Source organism: Pleurodeles waltl, chromosome 1_1 (assembly GCF_031143425.1).
Source record: "Pleurodeles waltl isolate 20211129_DDA chromosome 1_1, aPleWal1.hap1.20221129, whole genome shotgun sequence".
Lineage (NCBI taxonomy): Eukaryota > Metazoa > Chordata > Amphibia > Caudata > Salamandridae > Pleurodeles > Pleurodeles waltl.
This window is the reverse complement of record NC_090436.1, coordinates 418,955,604-418,983,270: the sequence shown is the minus strand read 5'-3', so window position 1 is coordinate 418,983,270 and position 27,667 is coordinate 418,955,604. Positions and strand designations below refer to the sequence as shown.

Here is a 27,667-nt window from a genome sequence, read left to right as displayed (position 1 = left end):
AAATTTTACAATTTTGAATTTTGACTTAAAGGAAGTGAAACAACCAATATAGGTAAAAGTTTTATTAAAGTGGGAAATTGGCTGTGAAATCCTGGTCGGGGTATGTGGAAACAATACTGAAACCATTAGTAGCAGTGGTTGTGTGTCTCATTTGCATAATCAGATTTTAGAAACTGTACATGTGCATACAAATGCAAAAGGTGAAAAAGAAACAGAGGAGGGAAGGAATAGAAATAAAAAAGATGAAAAGCAGATACTTCCATGTTTTGAGAAATTTTGAAGAAAAGAGAAAATCTAACTGTAGTTATAATAAACAAACTAAGCTTTGAATTGTCTCATTAATGAAGTGTTCTTTTGTGACAGCACATATTGCTTGCTGTCAGAGGAGGGATTGTTAGAGAGCAAACTTTATTAATAAAAATATGAGTAGATAACTCTTAAAATTAATCAGTATTAAAAGGCTTAATTAGAGAAAAATGTGTTAAAAATGTAAGCGTGTATGTCTGGAATGTGGTCGACATGGTGTCCGCCATTATGAGTGAAAATGTATTTGAGGAATCATAATCATTTGTACTGACAAAAGATGATTAATATTGATGAGCAAAACTAATGATCTGAAATTATTATTGATTAATGTATTAAATATGGTTTGAATATTAAAAGTTGTTTTAATCTTCATGTATTAGCATTAGTAAAAGGCCTAAGCTTTAGTATTTTTCAACAGTACAATGTTTGAGAAGTTATGCTGACTTCATTGAAATTCTTTCATAAACATTGTTTATTAGCTATTCCATTGGGTGCTCACAGTGGAAATCTACTATCTTGTTCCACTCTGTTCACTCTGTACTTCCTTGTGATCATTTCTGAAAATTTCAACAATAGGCCTTAGTTTCTGGCAGGAAGTAAGGTTGGCTAAATTGTCATGTTTTATGCTGTTTTCTGCAATGTTAATATTCTGCGGAAACTACTGACCGGAAAGGAGTATCAACATAGGCCCATCCTGAAGAATAGTGAAGTAAAGATATAAACTTTGGAAGAAGTGTAATTTAATTGGTTGCTTCGATCACCGCATAGTCTTGTCCAATAGAAGTTTAGCCAGTGATTCTTGGGATTTTAATTAGGCAAAGCTCTAATTGATGTTTTTCAGTTTTAGTTGCAATTAATTGCAGTTACGATTAGAATTAGACTTACATGCTTATGATTCGAACAGTTCAGATATCTTTAAGCCCAGCATTACTGAACTGTTGCCCCATCATGTTCCTGGTGCTGATCGCTGAAGACCTGCTGTTCCTGTGCTCTGCTGTCGAAGACAATGCTAGCTGCTGTCTCATTTAGGAGAGGTATGACCAATGCACATTTGTTTCCTTGCAGGTTTTCCCTTAGAAATCTCACCACATTATGTTTGCTAGGTGGTGCCATAGTTAGATGTTTTCCAAATAATTTTTTGTCTTATTTGTTATATTTGCATGTGACAAAGCCCACCCCAACACATGCTTTTCGAATTAGAATTTGGTAGCAAGGATGCCTGCCCCAATAATTGAATTGAATGTTTATTAATTGATTATGACTGATTCAACTAATGAAACCTATTGCTATTACTCAAATAATGTTGTTGTTATTCTGTTTAATACTTTTGAAGTGCTAAGATTCTTTAGACGGTTGGACAGTCTGCGTTGTTTCTGTATTGCTATCATCTGGTTTTGTGTATTATTTGCATGACTTTAGCATTGTTAACATAAGGGCAATAAATGTTTAAACTTTACTAAATTGGTGTGGTAATTCATGGCCGCAGAGGTCATGGTGAGTGCAAATTACTGACTCCTTATAACATTTTATTGTTTTTAATGTCTGTTAGTTCTTATTGTCTGATTGGATGATCTCATTACTCCTGTCTGAGTCAAAAGATTCGAGTTGACGTCTATGGGTACTAGATGTCACTGCCCTATTGTGTGTCACCTATGCCTAATTTAGGAGGTCATACGCCCACACACCCCTAGCGCCTGTAGAGTTTCTAAATGACCTTTGAAACCAATTGGGTTTGGACTAGGCCCAGCCAATATTTCCATCAAACTATGTAATGTTCCATAATTTCATTAATGTTCCATTACACTTCTTAAGCAAAATTCCTTGAAATGATGCTGTTATACCATGTGTTTTAATTACTCCTTGTTTGTGGCAAAAAAATAGCATAAGCACACAGGAACAATATGAATTATCACAATGCACGCTACTGCTGTTTGCAGCTCTTCTGTTTTTTTGTATTATTTTTTGGGGGTGAAATGCATCCTGGTGTCCAAAATGGACATTTAACATTAAGAAATATACCATCAAACACTGTTTTTTCATTCGTTGTTATTACACATAATTCTGCATAATGTTTCTGATATTTCATTTAATTACGCAATATTTTCGACGCCTAGAGTTTGAACATTATTGGTCCTTTTGATCTTCCCAGTCCTACACAGAGGTATGTCCTGTTGCTGGTAGATTATACTTCAAAAGGTTCTCCACCAGGTGTGACCTTTGTCAACATGCATATTGCATAAGATCTCTTAACAGATGAGTTTGCTTGTGAAGTTGCCCCTAGAACAATATTATTGCCCTCTTGCCCCAGGTTAGCCTGAAGCAGAAGGGCTACCATGCTATTAGAACACTCCACCCACTAAGGGTTCAATGTTCTAAATTAAAAAGAGAGAAATAGGAAGACAAACATTAGAATGTTGCAGCCCCAGGCTTATAATGAGCTACAGGGGTATACCAGTCATTATAAGCCTGAAGCTATACCATTGTCTTCAATGAAGCTCTCAAAATTCCAATGTTATAATTACTGACAATGTGGTTCAATTTGTTTCCAAACTGATGCAAGAGTTCTTATAGAGACTGGCCTTGTTTCATCACAAAACTGCCCTCCATATGCCACGGGCAAACAGTCTGGCTGAATGTATAACTAGAATGGTAAAATCTTGTAGGCATAGAGCTTTGGAGTTAGGAGTGTCTCTATAGGATGTTTTACGAGTGACGTGGTGGGCTTATCACAATATTTCAAACACAACCAGGTGTCACAGTTTGTTTGTTTGAAAGAAAGGATGGCCACTATTACACTCAACACATTGTGGTTTTGAGTGTGGATCAAGGCGGGGAAAGCCTAATGGAAAAGAGAATGATTGAAAGGGGAAACTTCTACAGATTTATAGACACTGGTATGACCAAAAGCACCAGAACCAGAAGAGAGTCTGGGAGGATGGTGGGGATGTGTTAGTGATGAAAACAGGATTGATCAAAAAGGGAAAATCCATATTTCTGAGGCTACTCAATTCTTTTCAACTGAGGAATAATAAGGTGGTGCTTGATTAAGGAGACAAGTGGAGCATGCCCTATTTGGTGAGGTTGCCAGACAAACCTGTAAAGACTTCCAAGGGTACAATGAGGAGTGCACATCTTCTGAACCTTGCAAGAATTTCTTGGTGACGCAAGAGGCATAAGAAGAAACCAGGGTGGTGGAAGGATTTTTGAATGTCAATTAATTTAGTCCTCGTTTTTCCACAAGTACCTCATGACTTTATTATTGTCCAGGGGCGGCTCCTTCGCAATGGCGAAGGAGCGTGGCCCCCATGGCTAAGCGGGCAGCTGAAAAATAAAATGATAGTTTACTATTGTTTCATTGTTCTGCTGCTGGCTCAGCCAGTAACATGTGCAGGGAGAGGCTGGCTGGCCTATAGGAGGGGAGAGAGTGAGGGGATTTGGAGTGTGTAGGAAAGTACACTCTTTTTGGCATGGTTACTGTAGGAGACTGGACTGGATAATAGAGGGTACCTTGTGGTACTTACACATTGTGCCAGGTCCATTTATCCCTTATTAGTAGAATAGAGGTGTTTCTAGCAGCTTAGGCTGATAGAGATAGCTATGGCAAAGCAGCTTAGGCTGAACTAGGAGACATGCAAAGCTCCTACTATACCACTTATATCATATAGCACAATATCACAAGAAAACACAATACTCAGAGTTACTTAAAATAAAGGGACTTTATTTTAGTGACAATATACCAAAAGTATCTCAGAGGATACCCTCACTTAGGAGGTAAGTAATATACACAAATTATATGTACACAAACCCAAAACAGGTAAGTAATAGTAAGAAAAGTAGTGCAAACAATATAGAATCACAATAGGATGCAATAGGTAAACATAGGTCTGGGGCAACACAAACCATATGCTCCAAAAGTGGAATGTGAATCACAAATGGACCCCAGACCTATGGGAGGTTGTAGAGGGTCGCTGGGACTGTGAGAAAACAGTAAGGGTGTCCAAAATACCCCACCCCAAGACCCTGAAAAGTAGGAGTAAAGTTACGCTACTACCCCAGAAAGACAGTAGAGTCTAAATAGGGGATTCTGCAAGAACCACAACCACCAGCAAAACACTGAAGATGGATTCCTGGACCTGAGGACCTGTAAAGGAGGAGGACTAAGTCCAAGAGTCACGCAAGTGTCCAGGGGGGGCAGGAACCCACTAAACCCCGGATGAAGGTGCAAAAGGGCTGCCTCTGGGTGGAAGCAGCCAAAGATTCTGCAACAACGGAAAGTGCCAGGAACTTCTCCTTTGGTCAGAAGATGTCCCACAGCATGCTGGAGGATGCAGGAGTATTCCCACGCAGAAAGACTGCAAACAAGCCTTGCTAGCTACAAGAGTCATGGTTAAGGTTTTTGGATTTTGCTGTGGACCAGGAAAGACCAGAATGTCGCCCCTTGGAGGAGGAGACAGAGGGGGCACTCAGCAACTCAGGGAGCCCCCTCAGAAGCAGTCAGCACCTGCAGAAGTACCGGAACAGGGACTTAGAAGATCTGAGGACAGCAGTCAACTCAGAGTCACAAAGAAGGGTCCCACGATGTCAGAGTCCAACTCAGCGAGTTGGGCAATGCAGGACGGATTGCTGGGGACCCTGGCTAGGCTGTGCACAAAGGAATCCTTGGAAAAGTGCACAGAAGCTGGAGCAGCTGTAGATCACGCAGTGCACAGTATTACTGTCTGGCGTGGGGAGGAAAGGACTTACGTCCACCAAATTTGGACAGAAGGGCCACTGGACTGTGGGAGACACCTGGACCCAGCTGCTGTGTTCCAGGGACCACGCTCGTCAGGATGAGAGGGGACCCAGAGGACCGGTGATGCAGATGTTTGGTGCCTGCGTTGGCAGGGGGAAGATTCCGTCGACCCACGGCAGATTTCTTCTTGGCTTCCAGTGCAGGGTGAAGGCAGACAGCCCTCAGAGCATGCACCACCAGGAAACAGTCGCGAAAGCCGGCAGGATGAGGCGCTACAATGTTGCTGGTAGTCTTCTTGCTACTCTGTTGCGGTTTTGCAGGTGTCCTGGAGCAGTCAGAGGTCGATCCTTGGCAGAAGTCAAAGAGGGAAGTGCAGAGGAACTCTGATGAGCTCTTGCATTCATTATCTGAGGAATAGCCCATAGGAGAGACCCTATATAGTCAAAATAGGAGGTTTGGCTACTGAGAACGGAGGCTTGGCTACTGAAAGAGGTAAGCACCTATCAGGAGGGGTCTCTGACGTCACCTTCAGGCACTGGCCACTCAGAGCTGTCCATTGTGCCCCAGCACCTCTGAATCCAAGATGGCAGAGGTCTGGGACACACTGGAGGAGGTCTGGGCACCTCCCCTGGGAGGTACTGGTCAGGGGAGTGGTCACTCCCCTTTCCTTTGTCCAGTTTTGCTCCAGAGCAGGGCTGGGGGATCCCTGAAACAGTGTAGACTGGCTTATGCAGAGATGGGCACCATCTGTGCCCATCAAAGCATTTCCAGAGGCTGGGGGAGGCTACGCCTCCCCAGCCCTTCACACCTATTTCCAAAGGGAGAGGGTGTAACACCCTCTCTCAGAGGAAATCCTTTGTTCTGCCTTCCTAGGACTGGGCTGACCAGGCCCCAGGGGGGCAGAAACCTATCTGAGGGGTTGGCAGCAGCAGAAGCTGCAGTGGAGACCCCGGAAAGGCAGTTTGGCAGTACCCGGGTTCTGTGCTAGAGACCCGGGGATGCATGGAATTGTCACCCCAATACCAGAATGGAATTGGGGTGACAATTCCATGATCCTAGACATGTTACATGGCCATGTTCGGAGTTACCATTGTGACGCTACATGTAGGTAGTGACCTATATGTAGTGCACACGTGTAATGGTGTCCCCGCACTCACAAAGTCTGGGGAAATTGCCCTGAACAATGTGGGGGCACCTTGGCTAGTGCCAGGGTGCCCACACACTAAGTAACTTGGCACTTAACCTTCACTAAGTGAGGGTTAGGCATATAGGTGACTTATAAGTTACTCATGTGCAGTGAAAATGGCTGTGAAATAACGTGGATCTTATTTCACTCAGGCTACAGTGGCAGTCCTGTGTAAGAATTGTCTGAGCTCCCTATGGGTGGCAAAAGATATGGTGCAGCCCATAGGGATCTCCTGGAATCCCAATACCCTGGGTACCTAGGTACCATATACAAGGGAATTATAAGGGTGTTCCAGTCTGCCAATGAGAATTGGTCAAATTAGTCACTAGCCTGCAGTGACAATTTTAAAAAGCAGAGAGAGCATAAATACTGAGGTTCTGGGTAGCAGAGCCTCAGTGATACAGTTAGGCACCACACAGGGAACACAGGGCATACATTATGAGCACTGGGGTCCTGCCTGGCAGTATCCCAGTGACACATGGGCAAAAACAAACATACATACAGTGAAAATGGGGGTAAGATACCAGGCAAGATGGTACTTTCCTACCCCCACTTTTTGTCTGCTGTCAGTGTGCTTTGACTGTGTTCACTGGGATCCTGCTAACATTGGCCCAGGGAACTCCTAAACCAAAGAGCAGAAAGAGTAAAAAGGTACCTCCTTCTCCAGCCTCCAGTGAAGATTCAACTCCTGAGGGAGAAGAATCCACTCTTTGGGTGGAACCTACACCAGTGGAGCTTCAAGCTGACATAGCTAAGCTATTGTGCTATGTGCAGGGGGGCCCACCAGAGAGGAACTCAGTGAGGAACCGCAAACCTGTCCCACACTGGAGAGCTTAAGGCAGCAAGCTGCAGCAGAAGAGGCAGGGGATATCAGTGGCACCCATAAAGTGTACTGGGATAACAGCCTCCTATACTCAGAAACAAGGGACCCTCTGACGTTTAGGGAGTTTCTGTAAACTCTAGTACATGATATCCCCCTTGCAGACCACTTGGGGCAAAGCAAGATCTGGGACAGGCTTGTCCCTCACTTTCACTGGCCCCATATGTCAGAAGACACCAAGGAGTTTTGTTGCTCCTGTGTCACTTGGCAAGCCAGAGGCAAGACAGGTAGCACCCCAAAGGCCTCTTTAATTCCACTACCAGTCGTTGGGGTGCCGTTTGAGAGGGTTGGGTGGACTCTGTTGGCCCCCTGAAGCCTCCAACATCCTCTGGTAATAGATTCATACTGGTGGTAGTGGACCATGTCACCAGATATCCAGAGGCTATTCTTCTGACAACCTCTACTGCTTCTGCAGTGGCCAAAGCCCTCCAGTTAATTTTTCTCCAGGGTAGGTTTTTCCTAAAGAGGTGGTATCAGACAGGGGTGCAAACGTCATGTCTTCTTACCTTAAAGCCATGTGGAAGGAATGTGGGGTAACTTATAAATTCATCACTCCTTTTCATCCACAAACAAACGGACTAGTTGAGAGACTTAATAAAACTCTCAGAGGCATGTTAATGTGACTCACTGAAAAACTCAGGAGAAGATGGGATATCCGATTACCTTGCCTCCTCTTTGCCTGTAGGGAGGCTCCTTAGAAAGTGGTGGGCTACAGCTCCTTTGAACTTCTGTTTGGACACCCTGTTAGGGGTTCCCTTGTGAAAGAAGGCTGGGAGCAACCTCTCAAGCCTACAAAACAGGAAATTGTGGACTATGTACTAGACCTCAGATCTAGGCTGTCCGAGAACATGAACAGGGCTTCGAAAAACCTTCAGGCCAGCCAAGAGTTACAGAAACAATGGCATGACCAGAAGGCTGTGCCGACTGTTTACCAGCCAGGACAGAAGATTTGAGTCCTTAAGCATGTGGCACTCCAAGACAAATGGAATGGACCACACACTATTGTGGAGAACAAGGGTGAGGTCACCTACTTGGTGGACCTAGGCACGCCTAGAAGCCCCCAGAGGGTGCTTCATGTGAACCGCCTGAAGCCCTACGATGACATGTCTTATGATTCGAACAGTTGCTCATGGGGGAAGAGAGTAACCCTCTCCCTGACCTCGTCTCCCACACTACAACAGATGGCTTAGTAGATGGGGTTGTACGTGCAGACTGCCTCTCTAAGTCACAAAATGATCACTCCAGAATTTTCCTGGGACGATTCTCTGAACTCTTCTCCCTGACCCCTGGTCAGACCACATAGACTGAACACACCATTGACACAGGTGATAGCTTGCCTGTTAAAAGCAAAATTTACAGGCAGCCTGATCATTTCAGTGAGTGCATCACATCTGAAGTCCAGAAAATGGTAAACCTAGGAGTCATTGAGCCTTCAGACGGCACCTGGGCTAGTCATGTAATGTCTGTCCCAAAACCCCACTCTCAGAATGGCAAAAGAGAAATGAGGTTCTGTGTAGACTACAGAGGTCTCAATTCTGTTGTTAAAACAGATGCTCATCCCATCCCTAGGGCAGATGAGATCATAGATCTACTAGCTTCTGCCAAGTATCTGAGCACATTTGACCTGACTGCTGGCTACTGGCAGATCAAGTTGTCAAACCCAAAACTGCATTCTCCAATCTTAGTGGGCACTATCACTATCACTTTACTGTGATGCCATTTGAACTAAGGAATGCACCTGCCATATCCCAAAGTCTGGTGAACAAAGTTCTCCAAGGCCTGGAAAGCTTCAGTGCAGTTTATCTAGATGATATAGCTGTCTTTAGCTCCACCTGGGAGGATCACCTGTCCACCTTGGGAATGTATTGGAGGCTCTGCAGAGAGCATGCCTCACTATCAAGGCCTCAAACTGCCAGATAGGGCATGGTAAAATGGTATACCTGAGCCACCTGGTAGGTGGAGGCCAGATTCAACCACTGCCGGGCAAAATCCAGCCCATTCTGGATTGGACTGCCCCTACCACACAGACTCAAGTCAGAGCCTTTTTGGGCCTAACTGGGTACTACAGGAGGTCTATTAAGAACTATGGCTCCATTGTAGCCCCTCTAGATGACCTCACCTCTAATAGAATGCCAAATAAAGTTTTGTGGACAAGTTTTGTGGACAGCTAGCTCCTAAAAAGCTTTAGATGACCTTAAACAGGCCATGTGCTCTGTTCCGATATTAAGAAGCCCTGACAACTCCTAGCAATTAATTGTGCAGACAGATGCTTCTGAGGTAGGGATAGTGGCAGTACTATCTGAAATAAATGAAGAGGGCCAGGATCAACCTGTAGCTTTCATTAGCAGGAGGCTGACCCTCAGGGAAAAGGATTGGTCAGCCATAGAGAGGGAGGCCTTGGCTGTGGTCTGGGCTTTGAAGACGCTGAGGCCATACTTATTTGGCACTCACTTCCTTGTTTAAACAGATCACAAGCCCTCTCTGCTATCATTAAAACAGATGAAACATTGAAAATCCCAAAATTTTGAGTTGTTCCATAACCCTACAGGGAATGGACTATACAGTGGAAAATAGAGCTGGGAGTAACCCCTTCAATGCAGATGGGCTCTGCAGATATTTCCACTTAGACAATGAAGACAACTGGGTAAGGTTAGCCTTTTTGTCCTTCATTTGAGGGGTGTTATGTAGGAAAGTACCCTCTTTTTGTCATGGTTACCCCCACTTTTTGCCTGCTTTCAGAGTGTTTTGGCTGTGTTCACTGGGTTCTTGCTAACCAGGACCCCAGTGACTGTGCTCTCTCCCTCTAAATTTGGTTGCTTAGGACTTTGCACACCCCACAATTGACATACTGGTGTCCCCATATAAGTCCCTTGTATTTAGTACCTAGGTACCCGGGCCAGTGGGGAATCAGGGGTTCCCCATGGGCTGCAGCATGTATTGTGCCACCCATGGGAGCCCATTCAAAATGTGTCTGCTGGCCTGCCGTTGCAGCCTGCGTGAAAAAGTGCATGCACCCTTTCACTACAGGTCACTGAACCAGGTCACTGAAAGTCACCCCTATGACAGGGCCTCCTAGCCCAGAGGGCAGGGTGCAGGTACCTGTGTGTGAGGCCACCCCAGCTTGAGCAGAGGTGCCCCTGCGAACTCCAGCTCCGGACTTCGTAAGTGCGGGCAAGCCATTTTACCCATGTACTGGGCACAGGACACCATCTATCTCCAGCTACATAATCGTAGCTCCGAACCTGGGCATGTTTGGTATCAAACATGTCAGAATCATACCCCAATACTGTTGCCAGTATGGGTTGTATGATTCATGCACCCTGGGGCTTCTTAGAGGACACCCAGCATTGCTCCTACCAGTCTTCTGGGGTTTTCCGAGCAGGCCCCACGACTGCCAATCCACAGACAGGTTTTTGCCCTCCTGATGCTTGACCAGCTTATGCAGAGGAAGGCAGAACAAAGGATTTACTTTGGGAGAGGTTTAGAAATTTAGAAATAGGTGTTACATGGCTTGGGAGGGGTATCCTCCCCAAGTCATCTGCATACTTTGAAGGGCACATTTGGTGCCCTCCTTGCATAAACTGTTTGCACCCGTCCAGGGACCCCTGGTCTCTGCTCTGGCATGAAACTGGACAATGGAAAGGGGAGTTACCACTCCCCTGTCCATCACCATCCCATGGGTGGTGCCCAGAGCTCCTCCAGGTGGCCACTTGATTCTGTCATCTTGAATCAAAGGTGGGCAGAGCCTGCTGGGAGCATCTGAGTGGCCAGGTCAGGCAAGTGATGTCACAGCCCCCCCCCTCCTGATAGGTGGCAACCCTGCTAGGTGACAAATCTGCCTTTCTGGGCTATTTAGGGTCTCCCTCCTGGATGGGTCAACAGATTTGACGTGCAAGATTCAAGCAGGACTCCTCTGCATCGCTTACTTCATTGTCTGGCCACCGGGACTGCAACTGGACCCTCCAGGAACCGACAATCTGCAACTACAGCAACGACTTCACTCTGCAACATTGGTTCTCCAGCTCCTTTCAGCAACTGCAACATTTCCCTGGCTGTGCACCCTCTGAGGGATGTGAGTCTTCAGCCTGCACAAGAAGCTCAAAGGAATCTTCCCTTGGAATGAAGGAGTCACTCCCCTCCATCCTCAGGCACCAACTGCAACAGCGACTGGCTGTGTGGATCCTCATTCCTCTGGAACTGCACGGATCCTACATCACAAGTGGTAGTCTGGAGTCGTCCCCTTGGTCCTATCTACCAGCTATCCAACTTGGGAGACGGTAAGCCCTTGCCTCTCCTTGCAGAACAGTACCCCTGTGCACTGCGATTCCTGCAGCTACCAAGGCTTGTTTATTCCTCCTCCAAGGGATCTTCATGTTCTATGTAGCCCAAGCCTCCCATACCTTTTCCTGCAAAGGACAGTCTCCTAATTGCTGCTCCAGCGACATGGGACTCCTCTCCGGGTGTTCCAAGAGGGCCTCACTGCGACTCCTGTGCCTGCTTCCTGTGAGTTGCATGTGGGGGCTGTCTCCTCTTCTTGTGACTCTCCCAGCTGCTGAGGGTCACTTTGGATTCCCCTCCTTGGGCCGAGTCCCCTGGGCCTTACTGGTCCTCTTCAGCCTTACAAAACCTTCTTCCCCAACTTTTGCATTTGCCAAGGCTTGTTGGTGGTTTTCCAGCACTGACTGCATCACGACTAACGACATGGGACATCACTTGCTTCACTTCTGGAACTCCTCTTCTGCTCCTGTGCTGCACTGCTGACTTTCTTCATCCACCGTCGACCTGGTCCTGCATCCACAGAAGGGTGGGTAGTGGCTCCTGCCACAGCCAGACACTCCAACTCGAACTCAAACTCAACTTCATCCCCTTCTTTTGCAGGTCCTCTTCTGTCAGGATCCACCTTTGGCTTCTTCCAGTCCTGTCTGGGACTTGCTCGTTCCTTTTCCAAAGCTCTCCTGTGGGTTTGGGGAAAAACAGGTACTTACCTCTTCTCTCCTGGTCGCTGGGGGGCACCCTGGTACTTACCTTTTGGGGTTCCTAGTTCCTCCAGCTCCCCTCTGCTGATTCCACATCCTTGGATGGGGACTGCCTTTCACATTCCACTTACTCAGTATGGGGACTCCACTATTTTCTATTGTTTTACTGTTTGTTATTGTTTTCTATGCAAATCACTGACTCATAATGTGTATATAATAGTGTGTTTACACACCTCCTAGTGGAGTATTGCTTATACAGTATTTTAGTATATGTGTTACCATGATAAAATACCTTTATTTTCGTAACACTGTGTGGTTCTTTCATGTGTGTAAGTACTGTGTGGCTGTAGTGGTATAGCATAAGCTTTGCATGTCTCCTAGATAAGTCTTGGCTGCTCATCCACAGCTACCTCTAGGGAGCTCTGGCTTCCTAGACACTGTCTACACCTCACTAATAGGGGATACCTGGACCTGGTATAAGGTGATATCATCATAGATGCTCACCACACACCAGGCCAGTTTCCTACAGAGTGCACTTAAGTGTGCATGTGTGTTTGGCTGGCTGTCTTAGGCTGGTCAAATACACATGCACACTTAGGTTTCTCCAACCCAGCTATATTACACAGCCACTTTGGAGTAACTGCACAGACTCCCATGCAGTGTCTGAGCAGCAGACCAAGCCACTCAGACCAATCCCAATGCTGCTCTCATGCTAGGTTCAGCATGAGAGCAAAACCAGGATTGGGTGCAGGGCCTGTGCTGGTGTGCTAGGGACTGCTGGGACACCAGAAGAAAAGAGGAGCGATGCGGCAGACAGCGGCGGGATCCGTACTTTTCTTTATTATTATGTTTTTCATTTCACTCCCCCATTCCCTCCCCTTGAGATTTGTGCCAGCCGCCGCTATCATTGTCACATGACTATCTTATTATTTGATTGCTGTTTATTTTAATATTTTTCCTGTGATTTAGTTGCTCTGCTCCCTACACTTTGTAGGAATTTATGGTAAGAATATGTGTTTAGGTTGTCTTGGTGATAGTAACAAGGGAATGCTGGGAACAATGGTACCAGAGTGTGGAATGTCTGCATGCTATCAGAAGAAGAGATCACCAGGATGGATGGGCAATTGCTGAGTGGCTGTGGTGCAGGTAGGATCTTTGTGGCTCCTTGTATTAATTGTTTAGTAAAGTAAAGATTTTTTTTAAATTACTTTTGACACAAACAGAAGCACTATTAAGGACGTCATTCCCTGTCAGACTCTAATCCTGAAGCAGAATCATTTTGTCAGGTAAAATATGGTGAAAGTTAAGTGTGAACATGTATTATTATTATTATTATTATTATTATTTTTATCTTTTGGGGGGGGGGGGTTACAGAATGCACAGCAACTCATTAGAGTGTCCCAGCACTAATATCCAGACACAATCTGTCTAAGCGCGACAAATTTTAAAATGCCTGATTAAACAGCTAGGCCTTTAAACCCCGTTCAAAGGAGCTCTCATCTTTCGTAGCAAGAAGATAACGGGGAAGAGCATTGCAACTAGAGACGGCCAAGGCAGAAAAGGAGGAATTTCCCAATTTCTTTCTCTTAGTCTTCGGCATTACAGCCAGCAGGGCATCTGAGGAGTGCAAAAATCTTGAAGGGTGATAGTGGATTTGTCTGTTCACCAGATAACTGGGCCCTACTTTGTAAAAAGCTCTGTGAGCCATCATGAGCCCTTTAAAGTGCACCTTTTGGCGGATTAGCAATCAATGTAAATCTCTGAAATGTACTAAAATGTGACTGTTTTTCTGAAGATTTTACAGGGGTAGGGCTGCAGCCTTCTGTACCAGCTGCAGTCTCTTCAGTTGATACAGTGGGAGGTTCCAGTACAATTCATTAGCATAACCCCCCCTCCAGGTTTTAACCGCATGGATACCCACTTTCTGACATTGTACCGGAAGCAGAAATAAGCATTTTTTAAGACTCTGAAGAGGCAGAAGCAAACTCCTATCACACTGTCCACCTTGAATCGGGAGGAAAGTTAGTTGTCAAATTGTACACCCAAATTACGGGCCCTTGATCAGGAGGGAGTGGAGGGAGCAGAGTTGGGGCAGAAATCACCACCCCAATTAGAAGAGGGAGACCGAAGTCTAAAATGTGGTCTTACTTGTAATACACTGGAGATTGCTGTGTCCCGTCCACTGAAATACAACTGAGAGACAAGCAACAAAACGATCCTGAACACTGGGAGTATTCTTATCCCAAGTACAGACAATCTGTGAGTCGTCACCAAACGACACAGCCTGAACCCCAAACAACTCCTCTAGTATTGCTAGAGGCATCGTTTAGACTTTAAATAATATAGGGATCAAGACCGAGCCCTGAGGGAATCCAAAACAAAGGGTTTTCAGGTCAGAAGCACAGGGTGGCATCCAAAATGACTGATTTTTGCTAGGTAGAAAAGATCCAAACCATGCCAAGGTAGCCTACCTATCACGATGTTACTCAGTCACTAAAGAATGATAGGATGAGAGACTGTATCGAATGCAGCTGATAGATCTAAAAGTAAAAGGGCTGCCTCCGTCTCCAAGTCCATCGCTAGCCTGATGGTAACAGCCACTTCAACCAATGTTGCTCCCGTACTATACCCCGGGCAAAAGCCCAACTGACACAGATGTAACATCTGGTTAGAGGTATCATATCTTGCGTTTGTACACTTTGGAAGACATTCAGCTATCCAAAAAGAATAGTGGGTAAATAGTTTATCACCATTTTTAGGTTTCACCTACACAGTATATGAGTTGTGCTGCAAGACGTATTGTTTACTATTCAGTGGGCTTGCAGTCTGCCCACAGCATGCCATTGGTTGTTTTCATTGTCACTCTCATTTGCAATCTTTATATTGCTTTGCTCCTGTATCCTACCCTTATTTTTTTGTGTTAGGTACTCCCTGGATCACAGACCAAGTATGTGATTTTCCTTGTCTTTGTTCTTCCTTGTCTTTTTCACAACACACTATTTTTTTTATAGGCATTTCGGTTTTAATTCTGGATGTGCAATGTGCTTTCCTAATTTTTATACTGACATAAGGCTTGTTATTATGTTGCTTTCTCCCTATCTGCCATCTCTATTGATGCTTTAGTTACTTACATGCACAACTGTACTACTCTACACCATTCTATTCAGTGCTACTCCACTTTACACCACTTCACATCATGCTACGTTACTTCATTCTCGTCTGTGCCACCCCACTAAGTGCCACTTCACTCCACGTTACTCTACACCACTCCATTCTACTCTCTGCCCATCCACTCTATGCCACTTCACTCCAATCCATTTCAAGCTACTCCATTCTATGCCTGTCCACTCTATGCCATTCCACTCAGTGACACTCCATTCAATTCAATGCCGCTCTAGGCAATTCTGCTCTACACTACTTTATGCCACTCAACTCCACTCCACTTTATGCCTCTTTACTCCACTCTATGCTACTCCTCCCCACTCTACACCACTCCACTCTAGGTCACTTCACTCTACTCTGTGCCAACTTCCTCTATGGCTCTCTACCCCACTCCACTCTATGCCACTCTACACCATACCACTCCACGTCACCCCACTTCACACAATGCCATTCTACAGCACTCAATGACACTTTACTCTGTGCCACTCCACTCTACTCCACTCTCGGCCACTCTACTATGCATCACTCCACTCTACACCACTCTACTCTATGCCACTCTATGCGACTCTACTGTTCACCATTCTACGGCACTACATTCTAAGCCACTCTACTTTAAACCACTCCATTCTACTCCATGCCACTTCACACCACTACAAACCACTGTACTCCACTCTATGCCATTTTATGCCACTCCATGCCACTGTTTGCCACTCTACTCCCCCCACTCTACACCAGGCCACTCTACACCAATATGCACAACTACTCTATTCTATGCCAACCTTCTCTATGCCACTCTACTCTACACCACTCCACTACACTCTACACCCTTCCACTCTATACCATTCTATGCCATTTTACTGTATGCCACTCCACTCTACTCCACGCCACCCAACTCTATGCCACTGTAATCTACACCACTCTACCCTAGACCACTCTATGCCACTGCATGTCACCCCTCTCCACTAAACACTCTCTACTCTATGCCACTCTACTCCACGCACTCCACTCTATGTCACTCCACTCTACGCCACTACATGCCAATCCACTGCACTGTATGTCACTCCATTCTATGCCACTCTGCTCTATACCACTCTATTCAATGCCACTATTCGCTACACCACTCTGCTCTATGCCACTTCACACCACTCTACGCTACTCCACTCTACTTTATGCCACTCTACTCTATGCCACTCCACTTTACCCTGCACTACTCTACTCTTTGCCACTCCACTACACTCTTTGCTACTCCATGCCACTCAAAACCATTCACCTCCACTCTACACCACTCCAGTCTACTCTCCTCTATGCCACTCTACTCTCCTCCAAACCACTAGCTTTTAGCCATGCTGAGCATCAGCCAAACAGCGGTACAGCATGGTTAAAAGACAACGACAAACCCAATACGTCTCACATTGACAGCACCTATTGGTTTTCACAATGTTTGTAACTTTCACTTCTGATTGCAGAGGCATTTGTCACCAAGCCAAAGCGAAGAGCTGACACCTGGCGGCGACATGGGTCAAAAGTACTGAGTTCACCATAGTGTGCCTTCTATCCAGCCTCTATTGAAGAGTATGAACAGCGAACCGGGAATGATTAATAAAGTCCAATGGCTGTCCGCTTCATGCAAACTTATATGGACAAATAAAGTCAAGGCATTTACTTACACAGACTAAGAATCACGTTGAAAGCTAACTAGCTGAAGAATGAACTTCCAAACTGAATCATCTTACAATTGTTTTCCTGTCATCTGAGGCGCAGTGGATAGGTTTCCACTAAGGAGCACAGTTCCTGCAAGGTATACTGAACTTCTACCAGGCAGCAAACAGTTACTGATTCTGCCTTTGTAGTTCCTGTTTGATGCATATGATGGAGCACGGCCTCACACAGGCTTTTGCCTTTATATCAAGATTGGCATGTATACATATTTCTCATGGAAGAACGTATTTTGGTGAAGACAGGGCTATTTCAGGATAAACTATTGACTGACAGCTGCCTGCTAACCAGATCTGCTAGCCTGAAGCTCAAGTGTGAAGTCATTACCGAGTAACTGTTAATGTAATGTTTTGTCCGAGTTTTATCACATAATTTAGGACACTAGTGTGCTTTTCTGTTGCCCAGTGGTTTTGTTGTGTTATGCATTGTTGCAGGGAATGTCGCTAAGCATATCTGGGCGCCAGTATTCCAAATCATATGCAGCTTTTCAAAGGTAAAGATTAGAGGGGCGTGTTAGGGTGACAGGACGACATTAGCTACAATGCAAGTAAGACCGTAGCAAACAAGAAAGAGTGACACTATTTTGGAAGAAGGCATGCCTAAAATGGGACCTTTGCCCTCCATCACTTTGGATGGCATTAACTTTGTCATGCAAGGAAACAGGTTGCCTAATATGTAGAATTCCAAATGGGAGTGGGGGAACATTCTGTTCTGAGAAAGACTCCAGCCAGCTCATTTAATAAACATGCATGTGTAGCTGATAGAGGATGTAGACGATGAAAGCTCTTTTACAGGGTTCTTTTTAAAAACTTCAAATGAGAAATTAGGTTACATCACAAAAAGTAACTTGTTTATAATGCCCATACATTTTATTTATTTCTATCTTTTAATATTTAAAAGGCATGTCAGGGGGCGGGGCCTGTTAGAGACAAAGTTGCCATGTTATTGTGGGGCTCCTTACCAAGTCCCCAATCTACCCCCCATCTGAGCTGCTATTTTTGTCTGCCTACTGAGATTGGGTCATACATGTGGAGGAGTGGAAAGCACCTGGCAGCATGACTGTGAAGCTGCGGCTTTATTCTCCTTCTTTGGTCTGTACAGACTGTGGCACAATGGTTCCTCATTAAAGGTGGTGCCAATACCATTTATCACCTGCTAGATGAGAGTCAATGTGCAGGTCTGTGGGAAACTAGACCAAGTAGACCCCCTGGATGCATGGTGGGAGCAGAGCAGTGGTGAATCGTATTCCGGCACCTCAGACAAGATTCATGGGTAGAGGCCTAAACAGGAGGACTGTTAAGCCAACCCCCAGGGTGGGCCACAGCTCCTACTGACATCAGCACAGAAGAGCACCAATTGTATGAAAGCCTCATCTGGAAACATTGAGGCCCAAATTCATGGAAAGTTAGCGCTGCCTTAGCGTAATTTTTTTTGCTAAAGCAATGCAAACTTAACTTCATATTTATATTTTGACGCTAGACCAGTCTAGCATCAAAATATCTGAGTTAGCGTCATTGTTAGGAAGTACCAACCCACCTTGCGTTGAATTGCGACAAGGATATGGAATTTAGGCATTCCCTTCCTAAAAATGACGCTAGCCTCCCAGCGCCATATTTACCTTGCGATGCTAAAACGACACACATTAAGGAGGGTGGCCTGAAGAATGACACTAAGGCCGATTAGCGTCTAAAGTGCTGTTAGGCACATTTCCTTAGGGAAACACCATGGAGTCCACCATAGTGTCACTGCTTTGGGCACATAGAGGCCCACTACAACCCCCAGCATCACCACTACCCACACCACAGGGACACTACAGGAGGAGGGAGCCCATCCCAGGTAAGTATACATGCTTGTCTGTTGTGTGCCACTTACATGGGGCCCCCTGGCTGGCACTTGTTCTGTTGGGGTTGTCCCGGGGACACTGGTCCCCTGTGGTGGACATTGGGTTGTGGTAATATCACCTGTCTATACTTAAACAGGCGTAATTTTTTAACAGCGAATGCGAACAAAAATGATGCTAGGCTGACTAGCGGCAGAATTTTTGGCGCTAATCACTCTAGCATCATTTTTGGCTCACTACTGCCATTTTTCCTAACGCCATCCATCTTAGGGAAAGACCTAGCATCATTTTTTTAGATGCAAACCATTCCTTAGCGTCACCCGTGTGTCTTTTTATTAAATATGGGGCATGGATGGCACTAGGGAATGGCGTTAGCTCATGGTAAAATGTTTTGACACACAACTGCGCTAGTGCAGTTGTGCATCATTTTTCATCAATATGGGCCTAAGTCACTTCATGAGCAACCTCTGGAAACATCACATAACCTCATGAGCTGCCCCTTCTGAGATACCCTGCATGTCCAGTGATGCAGCGAAAATCATGTGGCTTAAGAAACAACTGCACAAAGAGAGTAAAGGTAAGTATAGAAATACTATTCCACATTTATTTACTTTCAATATATATATCATCAAGATACATATGAGCAGAGTCTTTGGCTCCTTCTGCACACAACACACTTACAAGGAAATGGACCATTAGTTGTGTGGCCTGCACAAGTAATGGGTCCACATTTGCCCTTCACTGGGAACCAAATACCCATTGTAGCACTTAGGGGAGCAAAGCAGAGCAGTCCAAGGCCTACTCAAGGGAGGTGGTCGGGGCTAGTAACTTCCATTCACTGGCACACTACAATAACAATCAATAAATGACTGTCTAGTCTGTGCTTTTTCTTTTGAAAAAGGAAAAGTACATTCATTACACACACTACTCCATACTATGCACTAATTTTCAAATATACATAGGGCTGGAGGTGATACTTCTGATGACATTGCATAATCCACTCTGACCCACTAAAGGGTCATACAACCACATCAGGTAAGCATATTGGTAAGTATATTGACCTGGTCAAAAGATCAAAATCAACAAACCACACATCAAAACATCATAATTTTAGGAGTAAATGCAATAATCAAAAATACCCATGTGTGAATGAACTTCTTAATATTAATAAATCATGTGTACTTTGACCAATAGTCATTGTCAACATTTCTGTTTCAATAAAGAATTAAAACAATAGCTTCCCATGGGTCTGTGCATTTTATATACTTTTAATCCTTGGAAATGTAGCTGAAAAAACAGCCCCTAGAGGGCATCTCACTTTGGTCATAAACTTCACTTCAGAGGGTGCTGTATTGCATGAATCTTATAGAAACCTTCAGGCCACACTAACAGTAGCCATACACTTGGCCCATAGAGGATGAAACACTCCCAGATGTAGGTCACATCTTCCAGCCTGGGGAGTGCTTGAAAATGCTGGTAAACCCTAGGGTAGTCTTTTTTTCTGTGGACCTTCCACCTTAGGGTCACTACTTTTGATAAAATCATTTGGGTCTCTCAGTGGTGGGAGCCACGGTGCCCCTGCAGCTCTCCATGCACTTTTCTAGGTTGTTGGTGGTGGCCCTACTGTCATAGGGCCACCACAAGCATCAGAAATGGGTGAGTTAGGTTTAAACCATGCGGGGCGCATTATGGGACGCTCCTTCAGAGTAGTGAATATGTTATCAGTGGCTCTTCCACTGTGTTGGACATTGCCCTTTTTGCCTCCTTCTGCCTATTGCTTCTAACCAGTTTTTGTTGGCTTTCGGACTCTGGGCACTTTATCACTGCTAACCAGTGCTAAAGTGCATATGCTCTCTGTGTAAATTGCATTGGTGATTGGTTTATCCCTGATTGGCATATCTGATTTACTAGTAAGTCCCTAGTAAAGTGCACTAGAGGTGCCCAGGGCCTGTAAATCAAACGATACTAGTGGGCCTGAAGCACTGGTTGTACCACCCACATGAGTGCCCTGTAAACATGGCTCAGACCTGCCACTGTAGAGTCTGTGTGTGCAGTTTTGAACTGCCAATTCGACCTGGCAAGTGTACCCACTTGCCAGATCCAAACCTTCCCTTGTTGTACATGTAAGGCACCTCTAAGGTAGGCCCTAGGTAGCCCCATAAGCAGGGTGCAGTGTATGTTAAAGGTGGGACATGTACTGATGTGGTTTACATGTCCTAACAGTGAAATACTGCCAAATTTGGTTTTCACTGTTGCAAGGCCTATCTCCCTCATAGGTTAACATGGGGGCTGTCTTTAAATATCTTTTAAGCGTAGCTTCACTTTGGGAGCGGATAGAAATATGAGTTGTGTGTCTCTGAACTCACAATTTAAAAATACATCTTTTGGTAGAGTTGGTTTTCAAATTGCCAGTTTGAAAATGCCACTTTTAGAAAGTAGGCATTTTCTTGCTTAACCCATTTTGCTAGTGCATTCCTTGTCTGGGTCAGACTGACAGTTGGGCTGTTTGTGAATCCCCACTAGACAGTGACACAAAGGGTGCTGGGGTGTAGCTTGCATATCCTGATGGGCCATCTGAGCTAGAGTGGAGGGAGTAGTGGTCACTTACACCTGAATGGGCTGTGCCTGTCCTCATACAATGCAGTCTAAAAAACCCTGGTGTGAGTCTGGAGCCAGGCCTGGGCAAGGCAGAATCTTGTGAGCAACAGAGAATTTCCTTTGAAGTATGCCTACTTCAAAGTCAGAAAGGGGTATAAACAGTGGACTCAAAACCCCAGATTTGTAGATTACTTGTGGATTCAAGAGGAAACTCTGCCAAGGAGAAGAGCTGAAGAGCTGGAGGAGGAGTACTGCCCCTTTGCCTGTGACTGTGCTGTGCTGGGTTGGGCTGCAGTTGCTGCTTCTGTCTGAGAGAGGACAAAGACTGGACTTTGTGGTATATTCCTGCTTGTTAAGAATCTCTAAGGTCTTGGATTGAGCTTGCTTCCTGTTTTGAACTCTCTGGGCCATCAAAGATTTCCTCTGCCAGCACCTGGACTCTCTGCTGAGACTCTGCCCTGCCAAGTGGTGCCCATTCCAGTCTCTGGGCCCTTGAGAGGTGAAGCTGGCAGAACAGGGACTGAAATCCATGCACAAAACACCATACAGGGTAAACTTTGTCGCACCACCTGCAACGCTGCTGAAAACGACGCACCACCCACTTCACGGCTGAAATCGATGCTCCACCTGCATCCCAGCTGGGAGATTGACTCATCGCGGCTGGAGAAATGACGCAACACTCACTTGTGGCTGCTAATGATGCAAACCTCACGCAATGCAGTTTTCCGACACCTTGTGACGTTTCTCTACACTCATCATTGCTGGGCGTCAAAAGTCAATGCAGGCCTGCACGGATCTGAGGTGCCTGTCCAGAAATTGACGCATCTCTCTCTTGCGGGAGAGAGAAACAACGCAACGCCTACCCGACTGGAGAAGAAAAGGATGCATGGTCTCACTTGCAAGTGAGAAATCGATGCATTCACTGACTTTTTCGGCACTCGCTCACCTGTGCTGCTTTATTTCTGACGCTACCCAGGTACTTTGTGTAACAACAACGTTTCCATTATTTTCTAAGGAGTAAGACTCTTATTCTTTGAACATTCATATCTTGACTTGTGTTTGGTGGAATTTTGTCATTTTGGTCTTGTTTGATTAAAATAAATATTACCTATTTTTCTAAACTGGTGTGGTGTCCATTTTGTAGTGTTTTCACTGTTTTACTGTGTGTGTTGTAACAAATGCTTTACATATTGCCTTTGAGATAAGCCTGACTGCTTGTGCCAAGCTACCAAGAGGGTGAGCAGGGGTTATCTAAAGTGTGTATCTCCACTGCCCGGACTAGAGTAAGGGTCCCCACTTGGACAGAGTGCCAACTAACTGCCAACCAGAGACCCCATTTCTAACACACTGAGTTGGGAAGAGCCACTGAATTTGTTGAAGCCACATGGCCTTGCAACACCAAGGACCCTAGGGATAGTGTCCCTGGGCCACCGGAGAGTTTGGAGAGGTGGCTCCAGCCATGCCCCATCCTCTGGAAAATGGTAAGTGTCGACCCCCAGGAAGATGGGCGACCCTGGGGGCAAGAATGAGCCCAGGTAGGTATCCCACACACTCCCCTTCCCTGGGTAAAAATAAAAGAATGATCCTTGTACCGACCTATAGGCCTTGGCCTACCCTGGTTGCTGGAGGGGGATCAAACGTAAACTCCTTCTCCTCATATTTCTGGGGTCTTTTTGGTCTGTTTTACTCCATCTTGGGTGCATTCAGCTCCTGGTGGCAAGCCCTAGCCACCAGGTGCACTTTCCTCAGTCCTCCTGGCCCTCAAGGTGGCAAACTGTGAAGGGGGCTGGTTCCACTGACTCCCTGCACCAGGCTTTGTACTTTGTTTCCACTAGAGCTTCTCTCTGTGGCACAGAAGCCCAGTCTTTCCCCCAAGGGACATAAGGTGATCATCTTCCCTGGTCCTGGGGAGAGCCACCCTAGTCCTAGGGTCATCTTAACTTTGAGTCCTTAGTCAAGATGACAGCAGGGGGTTCTTCCTTCCAACTGTCCATGGGTGCTGCCTCCAATCCCAGTGTCTAGCAGAAAATCACAACCAAGAGAGAGCTCTCTCCCTTGTGCAAGACCTTTTAAGTAGGGATGGTAGGTTTCAGAAGTGAGGTACCACTGGTCTATTCTTAGGTGCCACATCACCTCTTCACTACTGTTCCAACAGTCCTGAACAACCTGCTAGGACTTCTCAAAATGCTATCACTCAGGAGTTACTTGTCACATCTGCTTTGGGGGGCCTTATCTCTGCCCTTCACTGACATCACTGCTAGGGCCATTCCCATCACATCTTCAAAGGAAGCCCCCTCTTGTGTGGGCTCCAGAGGTCTTGGCTCCCTCATTTGTTCAGTGGGCTTGGGCTGGCAAATACCTGGCCCAGAGTGACAGCTGAATGATTGATGCAGATACTTCATCCCCACCTCTTCCTTCCTCAGGAGCTGAGTCAAGTACTGTTAATCGCTCCCTTTGTGTGGGAAGGCATTTGTTCCTGCTGCTGGAAAGAAATGCAATTAACTTAGCACAGCAGGGCGACAAAAGGACCTGGCTTTGATCTTGAACTGAGCCAGAGAAAAACGGCATTCCTGTATGACTCGTAAGCATTACATATATCTTTTTGGAACTTGCAGAATTCATTTTCCCTTTCATGTTACGGTCCAAATCGATATGTCACTGGTCTTTGTAAACAAAAGGTAAGTGAAGCTGCACTCTAAGGCAGCTTTCCCCATAGATGTATAATGGAGTATCAGTTCAAACAAGACAGTAAACCAGGCAGACTTCCCCCGTGAGTATACACTAACATTATGAGGCCTATCTCAGGTCAATATCCAATCCTGCAGATTCCCCGATGCGCCAGGATACCTATACACACTTACCGAGCTGAGCATGTCAGGAGTCTATCACATGCAGCCCTCATACATGTGACAAGCATGTACAAACTTGTGTTCACATGTATCCAGCCAAGTGCCCCTTACCCTTGCTGCATCGCAGTGGCCTTATCTTAAAAGCTGGACGCTGGCAGTAAAACATGTGCAGTCCTTTTAGCATGAGTTTACTGTGGGTGAGTCACAGGTTGTGAGGCTCACCCACAGTAAAAAGGTCCTATACCAGGTGGTCAAAAAATATCTGGGTGGATTTGATGGGCAGAACCCATTTCCTTACAACATTCATCTCTTCACAGTCACACCGCCAACAATACACTCTGATATGTCACCAGGGATCCAGAAGCTGTGTACTGAAATGTTGAGCCACTACATCACAGTATGCTGAACATTAAGAGGTTGAGGATCTGTGCAGTGCTTTTAACACCTGCTCAGGATCAGGCTACGAGTGGCGCTTCATTAAATTCATAGGCATGAGGTGCCTGCGTATATGTGGGTGCAGGGATAGCATATCAGTGGATAAAGACTTTAAAGACTCTTCCTCAAATGTATTTCAGGCAGCAGCTGCCCCAGTGTAGGCAGATGACTGCCTTGCACATTGACCAGCATCTAGACCAATTAGATAATCGCTAATACGGGGTTAGCCATATGCAATGACACCTTTGTGAATTAAGAATCATCTCACTCTTTTTAGCTGGCACGTCTAATGCAACTGTTCATTTGTAATGCTTTTTGGAGACTTTGGCTGATACACTTATAGTAAGTGGTGCAAGATCAGAATCTGTGGTGAGATCAAACTATTAGTAATGAAACGGGGCTATCTTAGGGCTTTATATGGAGGAACTCGTCCCACAGCCTTCCCTGCCCTAACAGCTATTACACTCTCACTCTGGCACACAGCATTCAAGGTCTTGGGTTAGCAGAGGAAGATTACAAAGGCTACCCCCTTTGGGATACTGTAAAACTAGGCCTACTTTGGGATACTGTAAAACTAGGCCTACTGGGGGCACAGCAGGGATTTAATAGTTGGGACCTTATTGGACTCTCCAGAGCAGGGGATCTATGGACACAGGGAGTGGGGTAACCCTGTTCACTGACCTTCAACATGAGTACCAGTTGGCAACCACTGAGTTCTACCAATACTTGCAGATATGCCATGCACTACAAAAATAATTACTGAAGGGGGAGAACGTACCTGAATCCTCGACACTTGAAGTTACACAATTTGATGAGTACATGCCCATGAAAGCAATATCACTTACTTATCGTAAACTGATCAATAATTACCCTAATACTCACATTCGTTTGAGGGAACAATGGGATCGGAATCTTGTGACCTGGAGGACGACAAGTGGGTTGTGGCTTTGGCATCTCCCTGGGAGGTGGCCATTCAGTCCTGATTTCACCTTATACATTTGAAGCTTCTCAATAGAAGTTATTATGCATGCACTACCTTAGCAAACGTATTGCCACCCCTTCCTGTTGGTGGAACTGTGGTCAGGAGGGAAAGTTTTTCCACATGATTTGGAGTTGCCCAGCCATTCATCCTTACTGGGATGAGGTGGTTGCTTGACTGAATGGCATATGTGGTAGCAATATGGAGGCCTCCACAAAGTGGTGTCTCTTTAACATTTGGGACACAACAAACCTTACCAGGCTGCATCAGTTATGGATGACTTTGGGGTTGATGCTTGCCAAGCACAACATTGCAAGGATGTGGAAGGCTGAACTGGCACCCAAACTGCAGGACTGGGAGAATAATATGGACTGGTCCATGCTGGCCAAGAAGGTGGTATATGAAGAAAGGAAATGGACCACAATTTGGGAGAGATAGAATGGCTATGTGCCCCTCTGATGGGAGCTGGTCTTGGGGCTTTGTATTTGGGGGCCTGTCCAATTCAATCACCCCGTGACCTGCAGTAGGAAGAGGGCGGCAAGAGGAGGGACTTTCAAACATTATTGAGTCTTTGCAATTTCTTGACTGTGTCATGGTGCCGTTGTGTATGATGCTTTTGCCACAGTACCTTTTTTGTTGTTTTATCTGCAATAAAAAGATCTTTAAAAAAGTATTGGCATTGAAATAGAAAAATCTATGGGTTACCAGATAGGATGTTGATTTTTTGTTACCATCTCATATTTATTTGAGAATGTATATATTGTGTTCATTTGGAGAATATCTAAATTAAGGGCATATTCTGTGTACATAGCCTACATAGTCAATGGTTACCCTTGTGAAAAGACATTTACTCTGTAGACTTTGGTCTATTTTTTCATGACAGCACCTGGTCAAAAGGCTTGTGTTGCTATACAAAATTCATACACTGTCACTGGTTTTCCTAATCTGAGAATATGTCTGTTACAGCTGCTGAGACTCAGTGGAGAGCGCGCCAGAGCAGTCATGACCTGGAGGAGGTGTTCCTGCACACAGGATGAGGTTTAGCTCTAACATCCATGTCCTCTGCATCAGAAACACCGCCCTCCCCAGAAGTCCGTGCACATCACAGCCAGGGTTCTCGATTGAGGCCGAGTACAAAAGCTGTGTCCAAGAACACAAGAACGCCTGCTATTACATTTTCTCAGACCTGAATAATTTACCTGCTGAACTACTTCACCAGATTTCCTGCTTCAGAACATTAGGTGGGAAAGAGGAAAGTTGTAGGTAAACTGCATATTTGGGAGGGTTTTTATTTAAAAGACAAATGTGTTAGAAGTACTATGTAGTTTACACAATCTCTTTTGTTTTGATAGACACACATATACACATTGCACTAACAACAGTGCTTAATTTGTAAATAAAAACGTGCCGGTGCCCAGCGATCTCTTCTTAAACATGCAGCTGCTGTATTAAATGTGCGATCACGGAATACCAAGGCAGCCTAATCCTGAAGCCATCTCGGGCCTCTTCAATCCATTTAAAGTTCCTCACTGCCCCTTCAGCTCACTCTTGCAGCTTTCTGCTTTCTCCCTTTGTGAAGCTTTTTCGTGTTTCTCTTCCTCCATCTTTCCTATATGTGTCTTTTTCTATCAGCAAATGCTTAAGGCAGAAAAATAAGCACCGGCCCTCAAAAATAAGTGCCAGTGCTTAGCACCGGAAAGAACAAACACAAATTAAGCACTGACTAGCGAACCCAGAGGGACCCAGTGTGAAGTCCCGCTGCTAAAAGGGACCAGGCTGAACAGACTGCGTCTCTTCCCTTCCCTTTCCACTGAGAACTGACGGAGCTTGAATGTTTGACAGGGTACAGGCGGTGTCAGTGTTTATGTGGCATTTGGGACTCGGTTCGGGAATTGCTTCTTGTTCCTATAAAATCGCAAGACCTAAAGAAAGAAACAGATTAATGCTCAAGGGTTATCTGCACAAGCTACATATTGTTTCACTTCCCCACTTAATGCTTTGCAATTTC

General features: G+C 45.4%; 1 long non-coding RNA gene across 1 annotated transcript; it reads left to right on the top strand.

The window, feature by feature from the left end:
- The first annotated feature begins 13,099 nt into the window (after nucleotides 1-13,099).
- On the top strand, nucleotides 13,100-27,023 carry LOC138274469 (uncharacterized). The gene is made up of 3 exons (XR_011200399.1): nucleotides 13,100-13,226; nucleotides 16,709-17,040; nucleotides 26,626-27,023. It is a non-coding gene; the product is annotated as an uncharacterized lncRNA (long non-coding RNA).
- The last annotated feature ends 644 nt before the right edge of the window (nucleotides 27,024-27,667 follow it).